The sequence below is a fragment of the Armigeres subalbatus genome, chromosome 3, assembly GCF_024139115.2.
Source record: "Armigeres subalbatus isolate Guangzhou_Male chromosome 3, GZ_Asu_2, whole genome shotgun sequence".
NCBI classification, from domain to species: Eukaryota; Metazoa; Arthropoda; class Insecta; order Diptera; family Culicidae; genus Armigeres; species Armigeres subalbatus.
In genome coordinates, this window is record NC_085141.1 from 40147161 (window position 1) to 40161055 (window position 13895).

The 13895-nt window shown below is 40.6% G+C and overlaps 1 protein-coding gene across 1 annotated transcript in view; it reads left to right on the top strand.

The window, feature by feature from the left end:
* The first annotated feature begins 8387 nt into the window (after nt 1–8387).
* LOC134224947 (G protein-activated inward rectifier potassium channel 3-like) overlaps nt 8388–13895 on the top strand; it is a 494447-nt gene continuing 488939 nt past the window's right edge. The window contains exon 1 of the mRNA XM_062704608.1: nt 8388–9344. The gene's annotated coding sequence lies outside the window, so the exon portion shown is untranslated. The remainder of the gene's footprint in view (nt 9345–13895) is intronic.

Genomic DNA, 13895 nt, shown 5'->3' on the forward strand with positions numbered 1-13895 from the left:
AAGCAGAGCAGCTTCGCTCGATATACAATTTTTACAATTACAATTTTTACCTTCGGACATTGAAAAGGATAGACATATTACTAGTGTACGTATTCACGTGGAAAGATGTATCGGGGTTCTTAAGCTTGAATAAGTTTGTATATATATCGTTGTCTTTATTCAATAAAAAAATGTTATGACAAACTTGTTTTATTGCAATAAACAACTTAGCTAACAAGGAAATGGAATTCGTAAAGTAATTTACGAGTAACTCAGGACACAAGATTCGTCGAAAATACTGTTAACTTTTTAGAACACATCGTAACCAAACAGCAATATCCTTTCTCACAACGATTTGAATTTGTTCATTTTTGCTCCAACAACCCAAAATCAGACTCGGCAACAAAAAATTGAGTTTGGATCCGATAATAATATTTGTGTGATTTATTCATGTTAAATTTCCCACATTCTGTTTTAATGGACGAGTCTTTCGAACTGGACAATTCGTTCATGGAAAGCTGCTTATTCAAATTAGTGGTTGTTCCCAATCTGAAAGTTCACTTAATTTCTACATTTATCTTCCTACAGTAGTCCCACTCAAACGATTTCGAGATTTCGAACATAATCCTTAACACGACCTTCATATTTCCGACCATATGACATCAATAGTGCACAAATACGGATGACATTTTTTTTTATTAAAGAAAGTTTCTCGGGAGGCGTTTCGACTGATGCATGGATAACTTCTCTCATGACCGAAGTGGTCACTCTATTCGAACATGATGCCAGAACGAATTAAAATTTTGGTCACGAGTCAGTTTTTCAACTGTTGCAATTTCTGATGAATCGACTCGTAGAACGATGTTTCTTCCGATATCTCTCAATTCCTCCAAACTACAATTCTCATACTCTTTCTTGAAAACTCCTTGGATTAGAATATTTTTGTTCAGAATGATATGATGTTTCTTCACACTGCACTGGTAACATCGTGGTAATTGATCGTGATCACAAAATTTCGACAAGACAGCTGCACTGGACCCATCATGTTTCAAATTTCGGAGCAAGTTTATAAAATCGGATTTGGTAGCTTCCTTACAAATAGTATCGTTGAAGCGATTAATTTTCCGTCCATAGTTGATGTCCCGCACTTTGTGATACAAAACGTCTTTCACGTTTTTTTAGGGCCTAATCCACTAAACAGGCACATCCGTCGGAGTTACCTTGAATTAAATAAAGTATATAAATTATTAAAATTGAATTACATTTTTCGAAATTTTATTTTAAAAACTTAAAAAAGATTTAAAAATTAGGTCGTGGGATGATTTTTACTAAAAAACCCGACTTAATCCACCTTCAGTGAATGGAACCCTTCTTATACTTTTGAAAGGTTATGGGTGCACTGCATATTACAATTTCTATGCATAAACATGAACTTTAATTGCACAGCAAAAAAATTTGAAAGTTACAGGCCATGTAAATAGGGAAATCATGTATCATTGAAATGCAGTAAATCGATTTCTGACGCAGAAATGTGTCAAATTTGATGCACATAATGGGAACATGACATTATGCGCAATAAAGCATCATTTTACTATCCTTTTTACTACCCCTCCTAATCGTCCATACAAAAACAAGGATTTTTACATGTATTCATGTAAATGTGCATCTATATCGTGTTATGCATCAGTAGCAAAATAAACAAGATGGCTTTTAATCGTCTCCGTGTGCTACAGTTTTCGCGTCGGTTTTCATCGATTTCGTCATGGAAAAGTTAATTGAAGTGCCGTGAATCCGTCTCTCAAGTATCCATGATCATCGTTGGCGTAACCACTGTCGGAATACAGTTAGTAGGAGAATCTCCTGACGAGGTTGTTACCAGCCACCTGGCACGACGCCATGTTTCTGTAGCCAACATCTCAGTATAAAATTCATGATGGTATGTGTTTTGTTTACAAACATCACATTTGATTCTCATTAGGATACAGAACTGTCAATGCGATACGGTCGCGTAATGTTGGCTGCAAAACAAACCTATTGTGTGAGATATAGATGCCACCGGGCTACATATGGTAAAATAGTGCTCCTTTTATAAGATTTTATTTGAGTTGACTGTGACATCAAGTGCGTAACCACAGCCCACCAAGCATCATTACTGCACGCGAGCTTTGTTTTTGGAGGCGATCCTTGTTTGCTGAGTATTGAAGCTAGGACGTTTAGATAAGGATAACCGCTGCATTACCAGTGTACGTCGCGTTGGTGCCCATACAGTATTTGAATGACTAATGATAATGAAAATATATATGTATTGTCTATGGAGAGAGAAAAAATTATGTTGTGAATAAATTTAGAGAATAAAAATAGTTGAATATAAATTTTTGCTTCTGTTAAATACTGGAAGAAAGACAGATGGATAATGGAATCAATATCCATTCCTTTTCAATACTACGCCCAATATTATGCTTGACATGTAAAATTACAGGCGAACGGGAATACGCCTTCAGGACTGTTTTGAAGATTGATGTAATAATACAATTTCATGCAATGTTCCATTTTATGTCACGCTCCAATTATGTGCATGATATTGAATGTAAATCTTCAAGAAATTTTCGAACTGTGTAAGAGAGCTCAATCAGTAAGTAAACTATTGAGAACTTGGACTTGCACTATCTTATAACATACACATTTTATATTTAGTTCTTTGATCTAGGTTGATAGGCATGCGATCATGGTAATAGTAAAAGGTAGGCTGACCAGATCATTTCGGGGAAAAAACGGGACAAATGCACTTGCAAAACGGGACATGTCAAAAAACCAAGAGCTGTGGAAATTTCAAAATTGATGGGCTTAATTTTCATTTTCCGCTGTAAAAATTAGAAATATATTGGAGTGAATCATTCACCACCATAACATTCTATTGTATTAAGTTAGTTGTGGAAAAATACTAAACTATAAATATTTCACTCTTCAATGGGACGCGGACAAAACACGAAGGAACATAAATTACTCATCCTTCAATATTTAAAAAAATGATGAATTTTTAAATTTTATTTTGATCTACTCTTAGATAGGTATGCAATGAGGATTTTTTTATCGATCAATATCAAAAACTTTTCCAATTCTTTCCAAAAAAAACAAGAAAAAATTGTTTTATGAAAAAATGTCAAATGCAAATGTGAAAAGCGCAATAGGGTGGTTATTATTTATTTTCCATAAATATAAGTGAAAAAAAACTAAGAATAACAAAAATCTCTACAAGGAAAAAAAAAACGTTAATAAAATATAATTTTAATTATTTTCATGAATATGGTTGGCGCATGAGAATAAATGTCAAATCTAATCAATTTACAGTCCTTTTTGATCAAAATTGATTTAAATGACGTTAAAAGTAGCCTCAAAACTCGGGAATCTTGTCCATTGATTTTGTTCCCAAAAAAGTGGAACCCTTGCAAATTCATCGCCAAAAGTAAAAGTTCAGCTCGGATTCTCGAAGATTTCTGCCGGATTGTATTTTAAATTGGGCCGAATTTATAATTTTTCCCATAAATCCCATCCACACACATGTGAGCGAAATTTGCAGACAAGCCCCTGATGTGTAGATTAGCCTTAAAGTACGACAGAACCTCAAATCCAGCCTTTAATCTGAACAAATTTTTTTTTTTTTTTATCTGTTGTGTTTATTTGACAGGCTCAGGCGTGTATAACACTTAACGGAGCCGAGACTTTATGATATTTACAATCGATATCATCTTATTATCAACAGTTAGTAAGGGGAAAGGGTATAGACCAAGATACTCGTGGCGACTCAAGGTTAGATTGCGTAATTTCAGGACGGACTAGGTTGGGATTTAGGTTTGAGGTATTTCAGCTGCTCATCCGGGTATTTGACGTCAATAACGGTATGGCGTAGCGTCGGGCTCGAGTTGTGGTTCGTCAGGGAGCATCTTCCGGATGGCCATAGCTTCGTATTACACAGAACAATAAGACAAAAACAAAACAAGAAAGAAAAAAGATAGGGAATTAGACTTTAATGTCAGACGAGCAAAGAAAGGCATAGATGGCCTGCATATAAACCACATCGCGATCCCCCAAAACACCTCTTACTTCCCTGTAGGGTTGTTTACCTCGGGTCACAAGGGTATCCAATAGTTGCTCTCTGGAGGCGTCGTTTTCCGAGCAATACCAAACTACGTGATCGATGTCATCGTAACCGGCTCCACACCTACATAGGTTGCTATAAACCAGGTTTATTCTATAGAGGTGTGCGTTTAGTGAGTAGTGATTGGACATAAGTCTCGACATCGTGCGAATGAAGCCTCGGCTTAAGTCCTCACCTCTGAACCACGCTCGCGCAGAAACTTTAGGAACTATGGAAAAGAGCCACCGTCCAAGTTCATTGTGTGACCAAATCATTTGCCAATTTTGAAGAGTACTCTGACGGACTAATGGGAAAAACTCGTTGTTCGAGATTTGTCTATCATAAACTTCTTGAACAAATTTTACCTCGGTTTGAAACTGTCTTAAACTCGATTTTATTCAGTTGATTTATAAATTATTTTTTCATGCCGTCGTTGTTTTACAGTGGATGATTTCGGAATATTCGGAATTATTCAGAAAGATTTCGAATGGTTTTTAATGTTTCGAAAAAAAAAAGATTGAAAAATAAGTAGTTGAATCACATACTTTGGAAGATTAAAAAAAATCGAAAATGAACTTTGACGTCGAGACGTGACCTGATTTTCAGGAAATACTTGCCTACCAAGTTACTAATTTCGATCAATTCACTGAAGAAATTGGACAAATTTTAATGCATCCGGAATAAGCAGAAAAAATCATTGAAGTGAAACTGTATGAAAAAATCAACCGGAGATGCACCTGTTGTCATTAACTGTTAAAAACTGTTAACCCTTAAAGGCGCAAGGCGATTTTTTTAGAAATCGTCGGAAATATTTTTAACGTAAATAACCATTGAAATCATTAACATTAAACGTATTTTCGGTTTGTTGTTTTAAAACAACATTGCGCATTTAAGGGTTAATTAATCTGTTAAAAAAGTCGATCAATGGAAAATGTAAAAGGGCATATTATGCATCTCGAGATAAAATAGAATACTGCGGTTTCCTGCTGGTTGCTTCTCAGGTAATCGCAACGGTCACTAAATACACCAGAGTCAATGAAAATCTCACCCACCGTATGCACTTGCCATGATAAACACTCTCCATGTACTCAGTGACTCCGGTTGCCTCTCACTAATACAATCGAACACTGCTGTCATTTCGCGAAAAGCACGTGGTTTTGTTTTGAGCCGGAAAATTCTGCCTATCTTTTAACACGGCGGCTATCTTGACGTTTACCTTCGCAGTCGAGCCTGCGAGTGTAAGACCGCCGCAGCACTCTAGAAAAAGATAAGCGCGACAATATATAACATTTTTTAAAAGGGACAATAATAACATAACATCTCATACTTTTTTGATGGGTTTCGTTCACATTCTTCGTTGAGAGATAACCCGGCGGGGGCTGCAAATCTGTCTAATAAACACAAAAAATCAATTTCTAGGTAGGGTAACGGTACCAATAATGGAGGTATTAGTAGATCCACAAAAGAAAATATTTTTTTTGAAAATTGATAATTATGGGAAATTTAAAGCTTCAATATCTTATTCAATAGAAAAACTAATAAATTTGCAAACAAAAGCGAGATAGATGTCATTTAACATCAACAATTACCAAATATGGGTACAGTGTTCCTTTAGTGGCGGTAAAAAATAATTTTGGTTCCCATAGTGGTGCTATCCATTGGTTTCTTATGAGACTCGCCACTATGTATTGGTACAGTTGCACCACTATAGGTGCAAGGGAGTCAATTTTGTTAAGGAAAATTATTGTTTTCAATAGTTTTTTCAAGCGAAATTTTAAGATAAGTTGCATTTAAGGTCACTCCTGACAGAATCCAAGTTTCAAAGTGCTCGCGTTTTCGGGGACACACCACTCGATACGGAAGCAACGCACAACCGTCATTTTTATTGTTTCACGCATGCTGCGACGCAGCAAAGCTGAATCAACAAGAATGACAGTTGTAGGCCGCCTCCGTATCAAGTGGTGTGCCCCCGAAAACGCGAGCACTTTGAAACTTGGATTCTGTCAGGAGTGACCTTAACAGGATATTTAAAACATCAACGCATCAACTGACACCATCGTAACGTGTAAAAATATGATAAATCTCATTAAAACCTCACTACCTCCACTATTGGTGCTACCTCCACTAAGGGTACGGTTACCCTATTTGATTTTAGATTCCTGTCTTTGAATAATATTTTGGAACTCATTGGAAGAATCAATGAAAAAACGGGACAAATTGAGGATTTTTTAGATTACGACGGGACAGCACAATAAGGTCGATAAAACGGGACTGTCCCGTTAAATACGGTACGTATGGTCAGCCTAGTAAAAGGGGAAAGAATCTAGTTTCATAAAAATATTATTTATTATTTTTACAAATAAAATAATTCAAGCAGCATCAAGACACAAGTGTGAAAGTCGTATATTAAAAGAAAGCGGAATAAACATAAAGCAAACATTGGTCGCTAATGAAACGCTAGTGATAATTTTTATTCTTTTCAATATAAAAAAAAGGGATATTTCGGATTTTTTTTTTAATTTATAAAAATACACAAAGGCTACAGATTTGATTTGCAGCCAAGCCCGATGATTTGCAACCGTTGAAGCCCGAAAGAGTTCAAATCGAACCATAGATGGCTGGGTATTGATGTGGCAATATTTAATTAGTTTTCTAGAAATATGCCTCATGTTCGTACTTCACAGATATCTCTGAAACCGAATATCCGATTGCAAAAAAATAATGATGCGTTCAATGGCAAAGGCATAGCTTTCGTTCAAATCGGTCCACAGACAGCTGAGATCATGATGTGACATTATTTTGTCAATGTTGTGAGCAAAATACGTGTAATGCTTTATGTTCGTATTTCACAGATATCTCTGGAACCCAATATCTGATCGCAAAAAAAATTAATGGGTTCCATCGTGAAGCCATAGCTTTCGTATAAAAATGAAAGTGTGCAAATCGGATCACAGACGACTGAGATCATTATGTGACATTATTTTGTTAGTTTTCTGGAAATGCACTTAAGATTCGTATTTCAATATCTCTGAAACTAAATGTCCGATTGCAGAAAAATTTCAATGCGTTCAATGGCAAAGGCATAGCTTTCGTTTAAAGATAAAATCATGCAAATCGGTTCACAGACGGCTGAGATCTTGAAATCTAGTTGATGTAACATTCCTTCCCTTCCTTCCGTGATTGTAAGGACCTGGCCAGGTATACAATTGGTACTGTGTAGGAAATGTACTAATCCCAAGTACCAATTTGCGACAATATACAGTAGATTGCACAATTGAGCATTGTACAGCCACCCACGATTTGTAAAATCATATATGCTATCCCAAGCAACCAAAAGTTCAAATTTTACTTAAATTTGTTCCTAACCGAACCAATTGGTTTGCTTTTGGTTCACATTGAGTTCCAAACACCTTAACGGAACTTGAATTGTTCGTGAACACTAGTATTGATCTTCGCTTCCTCAGTTCATTTATCTGCAATTGGATGATCAATTTGGTGAGATTGTTTCAATATGTTTCTATATGATTCCAAAACAAAATTAGCGTTGGATTTAAAAATCCGGAAGCTTGTTTATGGATCCATTATCTGATAATGGTAGCATGAACAGGCGGGCTTATTGCAAGTGAAAGTGATCTTGGACTGGACGTGAGTTACTAAGCAGTATGAAATGGGTTACTAGAGCTGCATTAAGCTAACACCTTTTAACGGCTTCTAACTAACTCCCGGGCTAAAGCTGAATTTATCACAGACAACTGTTTTCCATAATACCACTACCGAATAGTGGGGGTTAGATTGAACACAGTTCTGTTGAAGTCCGTACTACCCTTAAAAAAGCATTAAAAAAAAAGAACCTCCATCAACATCAATTATTGTCTCCAGCAGATGATAATGCAAGATAAGAACGCTGTGCTAGTTTAAAATCAATGCGACACTGTGTAATCACTATTCCCAACCATGCACTAGTCTTTAGACTAGTGAGCTCTTTTGCCCGACCGTTGACTGTTGAGAACAATTTCAAATGCACAGTACCCATCGCAACCAAACGTCTCGGTCGAGTCATAACGCGCGAGAGCGAAGACCATCAGCATCGAACGTGCCACGGCGGCCCAGCGGCAGCTGCAGTCGAGGGGTTCGGGCGACATCAGAATCATTGCCGCCGGCAGCAGCAGACTGTTGCTGCCGTGAAGCCATCCGCGCGGTAGCGTCAGCTCAGCACATGAACCAACCAGCTCGCCGCAGGAGCTCGATTCAGCGCATGAAAGCGGTTTTTGCTCGGCTCAGTCGATAAAGCGTCGCGATCGTATTCACACCGTTTTGGTTGGTTGCTGTCGTCTCTTGTCGCGTCTCATCTCGCTTGCTTGGTGGAGCCCGCCGGCGCTGCTGATTGTGTGGAGTTTTCCCATTACCGAAATAAGGACGAGATCGGTGCGCGTCGCCGCGGTCTTCTTGTTTTGCTGCGTACGCGTGATTTTCCGGTGCGTTTCTATGCGCGACGCTTGTTTTGTTTTCGGAAAGGTCAGGGTGGTGTTTTCTTTTTGGCTCAGGTTTTTCTTGACAGTTAAAGTGCTGTATGGCGCGGAAAATTGCCGTTTGAAAGGTGTCATGTGTGAAAAGTGTCCCACGTGATATCGATGTGCGAGTGGGGGCTTGTTTGTGTGATCTTTAGTAAAAATACACAACTAGGTGAAGTGAATTTTAATTGGATTTAGTCCTGACAGGAAAGGAAGTCGGTGTTTGGCAGTTGAAGGTCACCGGTGTTCGAACGGCTTGTGTATGTCAGCGGCGCAGTCAAGTTCGGCGGTTTGTGAAAGTGAAAAGGCGAAGATTGTGTGAAAACATCTGAAGAAAGGAAATTTCAAGGAGAGCGATAAAAAAGAAACGTGTTCTCGATCTCGACGCGTTGGTCGTCTGTCGGAGTAGGAGTGATCCTCGGTGAGAGTGTTGTGTGTTACGAGTAAAAATAGTTTGCTGGTTCATTTTTATCGGTTTTCTTGCGGAATGTGTGACTGTGTGTACGTCATTAAGTGCTCCGTTAATAGTAAATGAATGCTGTTTAGCCCCCAACCGCTCCACATTAAGCGGGTTCAAAGCGCCGAAAGCGAAAATAGTGCATGACGCACTGTCACAGTTCTAACTAGAATCTGTAGCAACAAAGTGTAGACCGAGGTGTAGATAGCGTCCTGAACAAAGAAGCTTACAGAACGCACATTCGATCGACAACGACGCTGAGGTTAGTTTATGTTTGTTTATTTACAATTCATACCTAGTAAATACCGACCGGACCGTATAAATTGTGTTTGTGAGAGCAACGGAAGTAATCAGCCATCAGCTGATCGCGAATCCTAGTTAACTGGGGGAGTATCGTTGGCGTGGCAAGAATTCGTTTTACTGACCTTACTGACTCAATTCCTCATAAGATCGCGATCATCGCTACCTTTCGTTGAACGGTTGGCCCACTGCCAGGTGACTGATTGGAATATGGTCCAACTTCGATTTCATCCTTGATTGATCGATCGTTCGCGATCGGTCGTGCGTGCGTGCGAGATAGGGAAATGTGGGCGTGGTGGTTTGCTTTCACAAACCTTTTTTTTATTAGATTCATCATGAAGGACGGATGATTGTTAGCTATTTATTTTTGAAATCTGTTCTTAGTTCGATAACCTTTCTTACTTCCTGTCTTGGTTCGTGAGTGAGCTTACAATTATGACGGTAATAAAAGACAAACAATGGGAAAATTAATTGTGAATAAACTAGTGGATGAATGTGCTGAAAGTTGATAATGTTGATCGGTGGTTTTTAGGCACGTTCTTCTGCATTTCATTTGCATAGATGTTATTAGGATTATTATCATGAGTTCTGAGAAAATATTAATAGACTCTAAAACAATAAGAGTGATGATGAGAATGACTGTTATGTTATTGGGAAAGCAAAACAATCTAAATTACGTACCAGCATTTATACATACATGCCTGGCGTATTATTGAACTACATATTTGTCGGCATTAGTCTAAGGCAATGTTCCTCCAGTTTTCTTGAACGTTTAGGGTCCCTAGGTTCGATTCCACTGCGTGCAGCCAGGGTGCTCGTGACCTATGGCGATTCGCTTCTATAATTCGCAACCTGGCGCGCCGGCTTCCGTTAGCTGAGTCGTGCGCCATGCAAAAATTAAAGAAAAGCAATGTCAAACAGATGTGAACTTTTGGCGGGGTTTATTTTTATTTGCTTTTAAGGTGTGTAACATATTATCGTCCTTTCGTGAATGGTTATTTTTTGACAAAATTGTTTAGGTTTTGAAGGTTTTTTGCTTTTAATTCAACTGAGTTGGTTTCAGTATATTGTATGTAGTATTGTGCCTTGCAACAAAATGACAATTTTTATGATCAATTTTCAAGGCTCTCCTAGATGTGTAAAATTTATCCGCAGTACAAATCAGGTGGGTTTCATCCATATCTCTCACAACGGGCTTGTTTGGCAGTCAACATTGTGCGCTTCAGTGACATTTCTGGATCCCAATGGAAATCAAATCAGATAAACAACACAAATTCTTCCATAAATGTTATATTGGATGTTGGCTGCAAAAACATAGCGTCGTGCTGCCCATCCCCGGGGCAAAACGTCTTTTGGATATTCCATCATATTTACCATATTTGGTATAGCCGTAACGAAACTAGACCTAAAATTATGAAGGTTAGGCAAAACAAGTGACATAATGAAAGATGGGAAGGTTGGAAAAACCGAAATTTTCCACATTTTGATGAAACATCTACCATTTTGGCGAGGCAAAACGCCCTAGGTGGACTAACCAAATGGACTGAATGTACAATGTACTACGCGTCTCCATGCACTATCCATACTGAATGCTGATTCGCCGACGCGTGGTGCGTTGTTCCCAGAGAGCTGCCAGCTTGAATGCGTTTTGCCTCATGAGTTTTCCGGCAACGAAATATCACCACTTTTTGGAAATTTAAATACTATCAATATGATTGAGATTTTGTACAATGTTAAAGTGACATCAGCTAGCTATATTGTTTAACTGTTGCATGAGGTAAAAATACCCATGAAAATACCCGGCGGTGCGTTAATGATCGACGGCGTGGGCTTATTTTATGCATAGAAAATTCTGCGGATTTCTTTGGAAGCTTCCAGTAGTTCCCCGGAGGATTCCCCGGAGGATTCCTCCGGTAGTTCCTCCAGGAATTCCTCCGGTAGTTCCTCCAGGAATTCCTCCGGTAGTTCCTCCAGGAATTCCTCCGGTAGTTCCTCCAGGAATTCCTCCGGTAGTTCCTCCAGGAATTCCTCCGGTAGTTCCTCCAGGAATTCCTCCGGTAGTTCCTCCAGGAATTCCTCCGGTAGTTCCTCCAGGAATTCCTCCGGAAGTTCCTCCAGGAATTCCTCCGGAAGTTCCTCCAGGAATTCCTCCGGAAGTTCCTCCAGGAATTCCTCCGGAAGTTCCTCCAGGAATTCCTCCGGAAGTTCCTCCAGGAATTCCTCCGGAAGTTCCTCCAGGAATTCCTCCGGAAGTTCCTCCAGGAATTCCTCCGGAAGTTCCTCCAGGAATTCCTCCGGAAGTTCCTCCAGGAATTCCTCCGGAAGTTCCTCCGGAAGTTCCTCCAGGAATTCCTCCGGAAGTTCCTCCAGGAATTCCTCCGGAAGTTCCTCCGGGAATTCCTCCGGAAGTTCCTCCAGGAATTCCTCCGGAAGTTCCTCCAGGAATTCCTCCAGGAATTCCTCCGGAAGTTCCTCCGGAATTCCTCGGAAGTTCCTCCGGGAATTCCTCCGAAGTTCCTCCAGGAATTCCTCCGAAGTTCCTCCGAATTCCTCCGGAAGTTCCTCCGGAATTCCTCCGGAAGTTCCTCCGGGAATTCCTCCGGAAGTTCCTCCGGAATTCCTCCGGAAGTTCCTCCGAATTCCTCCGGAAGTTCCTCCGGAATTCCTCCGGAAGTTCCTCCGGGAATTCCTCCGAATTCCTCCGGAAGTTCCTCCGGGAATTCCTCCGGAAGTTCCTCCGGAATTCCTCCGGAAGTTCCTCCGAATTCCTCCGGAAGTTCCTCCGGAATTCCTCCGGAAGTTCCTCCGGAATTCCTCCGGAAGTTCCTCCGGAATTCCTCCGGAAGTGCCTCCCGGAATTCCTCCGGAGGTTCCCCCAGGAAATCCTCAGGAAGTTCCTCCGGAATTCCTCCGGAAGTTCCTCCGGAATTCCTCCGAAGTTCCTCCGGGAATTCCTCCAGAAGTTCCTCCGAATTCCTCTGGAATTCCTCCGAAGTTCCTCCGGAATTCCTCCGGAAGTTCCTCCGGGAATTCCTCCGGAAGTTCCTCCGAATTCCTCCGGAAGTTCCTCCGGGAATTCCTCCGGAAGTTCCTCCGGGAATTCCTCCGGAAGTTCCTCCGAATTCCTCCGGAAGTTCCTCCGGAATTCCTCTGGAAGTTCCTCCGGGAATTCCTCCGAAGTTCCTCCGGAATTCCTCCGGAAGTTCCTCCGGGAATTCCTCCGAAGTTCCTCCGAATTCCTCCGGAAGTTCCTCCGGAATTCCTCCGAAGTTCCTCCGGGAATTCCTCCGGAAGTTCCTCCGGGAATTCCTCCGGAAGTTCCTCCAGGAATTCCTCCGGAAGTTCCTCCGGAATTCCTCCGGAAGTTCCTCCGGAATTCCTCCGGAAGTTCCTCCGGGAATTCCTCCGAAGTTCCTCCGAAGTTCCTCCGAATTCCTCCGGAAGTTCCTCCGGGAATTCCTCCGGAAGTTCCTCCGGGAATTCCTCCGGAAGTTCCTCCGGGAATTCCTCGGAAGTTCCTCCGAATTCCTCCGGAAGTTCCTCCGGGAATTCCTCCGGAAGTTCCTCCGGAATTCCTCCGGAAGTTCCTCCGAATTCCTCCGAAGTTCCTCCGGGAATTCCTCCGGAAGTTCCTCCGGGAATTCCTCCGGAAGTTCCTCCGAATTCCTCGGAAGTTCCTCCGGGAATTCCTCCGGAAGTTCCTCCGGAATTCCTCCGAAGTTCCTCCGGGAATTCCTCCGGAAGTTCCTCCGGGAATTCCTCCGGAAGTTCCTCCGGGAATTCCTCCGGAAGTTCCTCCGGGAATTCCTCCGGAAGTTCCTCCGGGAATTCCTCCGGGAATTCCTCCGGAAGTTCCTCCGGGAATTCCTCCGGGAATTCCTCCGGAAGTTCCTCCAGGAATTCCTCTGGAAGTTCCTCCAGGAATTTCTCCAGAAGTTTCTCCAGGACCTCCTCCGGCAGTTCTTTCAAAATATCCTCCAGGAATTCCTCCGGAAGTTCCTCCAGGGTTTCTTTTAGTATTTCTTGCAGTATTTCTTCCAGCAATTCCCCCGGAAGTTCCAGGAATTTCATTAGGAGCTACTGAGAATTCGATTAGATTATTTACCTGATACAAGATTTTTTGTATAAATCACTTCGAGAACTCCTGAAATTCCCATTGAACTCCGAAATTCAGCTCCCGAGAATTCTACTGGACATTGCTTCAAAGAATTTCTACTCGGAAATCGTTTAGAAGTTCTGTAGAAATTCCTTCAGGATTTCTTTTGCAAATTCTTAGAAGAATTCCTTCAGAAATTCTTCGGTTATTCCTAAAAAAATAGTAAAAAAAACTTTCTCCGGAAACATCTCCGGAAATTTATGTTTAATAAAACATTTTCAATGATTCCTTCGTAGCTTTTTTTTTGCTTCTACATCCGATTAATTGAAAGAGTGCGCGATGAAACGTGTTACGCACGTAAGTGATGAAAACATTTTTATAATATAAAATTACTTTAATGAAGAATTGAAAAAAAAA